Raw genomic sequence first — 6757 nt, forward strand, 5'->3', positions numbered from 1 at the left:
TGATCATTTACGTTTCTTTTGAAAGTAAACATATTCAACATAGATCTTGATTAAGCTCAAAAACAGCATATGTTCCAGCTTTTATACAACATTCTCTGATTAATTCACTCCAACCGGTTCCAAAATAAAAGTCATCAAGTACTTTGATTATAATAACAGAAAACGTTCTACCATTTTGATCATAAATCAAACAACAGCTGGTATTCGATTTCATGTCAGCAAACATTGGTTGAACAACTTTAGGAATGAGCTATAAGTAACACAAAAAATGTTCTTAGAATGTATATGTTGCAAAACTGTAAAATGTTTCATAAAAAAAAATTAACCAGATAACATTAATTAAAATACCATCCTACTCATGGAATCATTGTCGATATCTACCAGCAACTTAACTCTATTATTGAGACGTGGCATTTTTATGTTCTTACAGTAAAGCGAAGTAGAAGTCGATTTAGGGTTTTGAAGTTAAAAGGGTTTTGAATTTTGGTTTTATTATTTCTACATATTTAATTATATATATATTTTGGTTTTTGTTTTATAATTTTTTAAAATAGTATAAAAACATTTACTTTTTAGTTTTTTTAACTAACATTCCGGTATTAAATTTCGTTAAAAGTTGAGTTCGTTTAATAAATCGTATTTTTTAAATAAATTTAAAATTTTATCCATTATTGAAGTATTATCTTAACCGTTAGTAAGATTTTCTGGATAAGATTTACAACTTCGTAATAGAGAGGCTCATAACATTCTAGTGTTATCATTATCATATGTAGTTTTGTATCATTATCATCTTCTAGGTTATCATCATCACCATATGTGCTATGATGATGATCAACATCATAAAGTTATCATCGTTATCATGTATTATAGTGGTTATCATCATCATAATCATCGATCACCGTCACCATGAAACGACATCATCATCAGACGTGTGGGTAATCAACGTGGTCATTGTATAGGCTATCGTAGTCGGCGTTGATCATACGGGTAACATATATCTCGCTATCAGTGTCGTCATCATCGTCACACATCTCCATCATCATCATTAGGTCATCATCATCATCCGATTTCCATGTACGGGATGTAGTCAGCATCGTATGGGTTATCGTAAACAAAAAGCCCAATATTAGCGATCACTGTCGGCACCATCTTATGAATTGTTGTCGTCATCAAACGACATCATCAGTCGTACATGCTACCATCAGTATGACCATCGTATACGTTATCATGGTCGTAGTTGATCATACGGGTTACATGTCATTAAACATCGGTGTCACCATCGTCATCAACATATATATATATATATATATATATATATATATATATATATATATATATATATGTGTGTGTGTGTGTGTGTGTGTGTGCGCGCGCGCGCCTGTGTGGTGTATTGTAATATAGGTACATATAATTGGTCCTCATCATATATATGTGTGCTCATCATCATAGACGTCATGCTCGTCGTACGAGCTACAGTCGCCATCGAATGGGTTGGAGGATCAATATGATAACCAGCAGCAACCTAGGTAGTTATATTAGCATCGTCTCGTCATAATTGGGCCAATCATCATGGTCATCATACGGGATAGCACCGTCATTTTCTCATGTATTACATATCCGCAATCATACTACACACCACCAACTACCACCATCCCTCGCCCACATTCGCCACAATGACCCCTAGCACCAACCACTAACCACACTCCACCACCACCCACCACAACCACCCACCACCCACTACCCACCACCACCACCACCACCCACCACCACCACCACCACTACCCACCACCACCACCGACCTCCGCCACCACCACCCACCACCACACATCCGCCACCACGAACCACCGCACCTCCGCCACCGTCTACCACCATCATGACCACCTGAACCCACCACCACCACCACCCACCACCACCACCACCACCACCCACTACCCATCACCACCACCCACCATCACACATCCGCCACCACGAACCACCGCACCTCTGCCACCGTCCACCCCCATCATGAGTTCATGACCACCTGAACCCACCACCACCCACTAATATTATATATATATATATATATATATATATATATATATATATATATATATTGCTACTATACAATACTAACTGTACGATTAAAATTTTAAAGCACGCGCCTTCTTTTAAAAGGGTCAAATAATTACCCTCTTAAGTCACTCATCTACTTCTAGAACAGCGATAAGTATTCCCAATATTCAACCTCGTAAGTCAATATTGCTAAAAACCGTCTACGATTCGTTTCTACTGTGAAGCAAAAGCACAAGCACAAGCTCGAGTGGTTTAATTATTCTGGAACGGAACCAAAATGAAGAACCCTAACTCATCTACTGCTAGAACGGAACCAAGGACGAAGCAAAAGCACGATAGGTCTCAGAATTAAGATGGAACAGGTGTTACTTTATGATTTTTTTAGCGTTTTAGGGTTACTTAATCTTCAAAATATAAGCATTTTTTGAATCTTCTTATTTATTAATGTGTTTGATAAGCGTGTTGTTATTGTAATACATATCTTTTTTTTAATCTATGTATAATATTAAAGCATGTTATATGTGTATGATTTGCGTGTTATGGCTTTGGTATGAGAATTTATCATTGTGATGTTTTATAAGAGTTTTCTGTTTTCTTGTTATTCGTGTTGTTATCCCAACCCCTGTGTTTTATTGTATGTATGTGATTCAATTGTCGAAAAAAACAAGACTGATAAAAGGAAGACTAGAAAAGTTGCTCCGGTGGGGAAAACAAAACATGTCGTGGAAGCAGACTCTGATTCAGACCTTGACACAAAGATCGACAGGTTGTTGTCAAAGTGGAAACAGGTGGAACACAACACCTCTGGCCCGGACTTTCAGCGTCCGAAAAAGAGAGCCATTAAAGAAAAGAAGCCAGCCAAGAGGGGACAACCTTTTGTTGAATTTGTAGACAAAATGTTGATGAATAGGTGTGCACTTATTAATATTGTTGATGCGGTGAATGCAATGACTGTTGCCCAAAATTTTTGTGTAGAAGAAATGGGTTTCGGGTCAATGTTAAGACTTCAAGTAACCCAAACTCCAACAACTTTGGGATATTGGTTGCTCATGAACTATAATAACCATTTAAATGAATTGAACATTGGGAGCGGTGTTATTAAGATAACACCACAAAAAGTTCATGAAGTGTTGGGGATACCAATGGGTAAGATTCCTGTTTTAGGCAAGAGTAGACCAAGATTGGGAGAAGATGTTACTACAGATCTGTTCAAAAATCAATTCCCGACAAATGCAAGAATAAGTTTAAAGCATGTGAAAGACAAAATGGCCGCGGATCAAGGAGTTGGTGAACTGTTTAAGATTAATTTCCTTGTGTTGGTAAACACCTGTATAGGATTTGTGACAAAATCAACAACAGTCAATCAACGATTCATCGCCGCCATTGATAAAACCTCGGATATTCCAAATATGGACTGGTGCAGCTATGTTATTGAAAACTTGAAAACGACAAAGGAAGAATGGAGAGGTATCAACGTTCAATACAACGGTTCGATCACCTTCCTTGTGATGCTTTACACGCATGAATACCAGAAAAAATATGGTTCATTTGGGACTCCCGTCACAACGCCTTCAGTCAACTACATAACAACAACTACTCTTAATAAGATGGAAAAATACTTGGAGAATAATGGTCCTCCCTTAGAAGAAGATGCTACTGAGGTTGTTGTTGCTGCTGTGACGTTTAGTGTTGACGTGAAAGGGATTGATGTGGCTGCTGCTGTGATCGTTAGTGCTACCGGGAAGGGACTTGATGAGACTGCTGATGCTGTTGTTGCTGATACTGCTGCTGTGACAGTTAGTGCTTCCGGGAAGAGACTTGATGAGACTGCTGCTGCTGTGACAGTTAGTGCTGTCGGTAAGCCTGGAGTTGAAGAAAACACTGCAGCTGAGGAGAAACAAGAACATGGTATTAAACTTGTTATTTTCTTCTAAAAAACTCTCATATCTCTACATGCATTTTATGTAATACAACATTATATGTAATTAAAAAACAGATGGCCAAAGTGCATCTGAAACATATAATGCCGATCAAACAACTAAACAAGATTTGGATGATTATGTAAGCGATTATTCACCTTTAAGTTTGCAAATGCCTATCGTGCTTGTTGACTATTATTTAACTCCATTACAACTTGCTGGGATAAATTGAAAATGTTTTTGAATTAACAATAACTATATTTTCTTTTTACAGTCTTGGAATAAGGCAATGGATAACAAGTTGAAGAAATTTGATAAAATTTGCTCCGAGATCAACAAGTTGGTCCGTCAAGGAAAGGATAAACATCCATCAAATGAGAATATCTTTGCTAGATGTTGTGAATGGGAAAACAGATTCACTAATAATGTTGTCCCTAAAACACAAGATTCAGATGTTGGTGGTCCAGTGGCTGCTCTAAAAGGTATTTGGGCTAAATTAATTATTAGTATAATTAAAACGCTCTTAAAACACTTGTGCTGTTATTTTAAACTTATTACATCTGTGTGATGCAGTTGATTCAGATGTTGGTGTTGGTGGTCCAGTGGATGCTCAGAAAGGTATATCATATATGTACCAACTTAATTATAATCACAGTTGAACATATTACATCTTTGGCTGTCGTAAAAAATGACGCAGGTGATGCAGGTCAAGAAAACAATGTCTCATGCGCAGATATTGATGAAGTTGTTAATACAGTGGTTGCGTGGGCAAAAGAGGGTATTCAATTATAAATAAAAACCAAAAGTGGTTGAAGGTATTTAATTATAGTTACAATTATTTTCAGCCAAATTTAAAGTGAGTTGTTTTATGTTTAACCGATGACACCGGATTGTCAACAAGTGATAGCCTCATTACACTGAACTCTACATATTTTATGAGAGAGGTTGACATGTCCGCTAGTGTCACAGGAGATGAACAAAAAATTTCAGAGTATATATTTTTTTGTCTAGGAGACATTTGGGAGGAGGTCTACAAGTCCGCTCACACAGAATCGTTCAAGGTGGTCTTTGAAAGCTTCTGTCCTGGCATTTATATAGCCACCAATGCAATGGATGCATTCGTTGAAATAATGAACTATGATGAAAAAAAAATCTGCAGCATCACCATTCAGATTCTTTGCTTCAAGCATTTTGCTGGTACAAACTAATCTATTTTGTTTGTACTATTAGAAACGCACAATAAATGCTTTAATCATCTGCATTTTAATTATTGTACAGACAAATGACCATTATGCTGAGTCAAGGGGTTACACAGACAAAGAAAAACTGGATGTGTTTTCAGACAACATCCAAACACAAATGGTAAGGAGTGGAACTCTATCACTCAAGGAGGTTGCTATAGTGCTCATGCCAATTCTACAACGCGATCATTCTTTGTGGTTACCTTCAATCTTCAAACAGTAGTGATAGAATTACTTGACAACAGTGCAAATCAAGTAATACCAGCTGATGCAAAGTTTAAAAGCTTAGAAGAGAAATCAAAAGCTATTAAAGAGAAATTTGAAGAAAGATACGGAAAGACTCCTGATATACTGGTAAATATATATACCTTTAACCCAAAAAAATACATACATGTTATAAAAATTGTCAAAATACTTAAACTGCTTTATATTTTGTGTAGAGAAACGTCTTTTTCATGTATCTTAAAAAAATCAAACACCCCATTGCTCAGCAAATCCAAGTAGCAATAATCAATAGATTGAAGATGACATGGAGAACAACAAGTGATGGAATAGATTGTGGTATTTTTTCTATGAGACACATGGATAAATATGATGGGAAGAGACCATGGGGGTGTAATCTCAAAAAGGAAGGCCCTATACAACAAACACAGCTAAAAGGTTTGAGGTTCAAGTATTTGTGCAAAATCCTCCTCTCGGATATAAACCAACACAGAAATACTCTTATCAAGAAAGCATTGCTATTCCATGAAAATGATGACACTCGTTTAACCGGAGAAGAGTTGGTTGCTGAACTTATGAAAAGGCAACAAAAAATTTGAATGATTTCAAAAGTGACTGCTATGTACTTTAAGATACTTGTTATGATATGGACTTATGAAGATCTCTAGTCTTCTGTTATCAGTTTGTAATCCACTTTAAGGTAATAGTTACATGTTGAATCAATGTTTTAACACAAACATAAAAATTTTATTATTACCAAAACACACATAAAAACACACCATCACAAACATACAAATTTTATTACTACTAATCTCTGAGTGACATAAGAAACTTCAACTTCAATTTGGGCAAGGCAATTCAGTTCAAGAATTGCCTTGCCCAAAAGTTTTAACTCGTCAAGCTCTCTCTGTCTTACATCAACCATAAACAAAACAGCAAGATCTCGGATACAACTAGCGGGCATCCGAGTAAGAACTTTTGTAATGAGATCCCTGGCATCCATGCTGTTGCTAGTCTTTATAAATTCTTCAGTAAGAGTTTCCCGACAAGCTTTATCTACCTCGATTTGAGCCTCAATTCGCCTTCTGAGGCAGCCTTGTAGGATCTGGATGATGATGATGATGATGACGAGCTATCCATTATTAACTAAAAATAATAATTTAAAATTATATAGGTATATGAGTTTCAAAAATGTGGTGTAGGTATATATAACCAAAAGGCTCACAGACAAAACAAAAGGGTGTCCCACGCATAGGAAACACACATGGACGAATAGTAACTCTGTAATAAAAAAAAGGGTGTCCCAAGCTTGGGAAATGCACC

Source organism: Bidens hawaiensis, unplaced genomic scaffold (genome assembly GCF_021521415.1).
Source record: "Bidens hawaiensis isolate Kalapana, Puna unplaced genomic scaffold, B.hawaiensis_p1.1 tig00026602_1, whole genome shotgun sequence".
NCBI lineage: Eukaryota > Viridiplantae > Streptophyta > Magnoliopsida > Asterales > Asteraceae > Bidens > Bidens hawaiensis.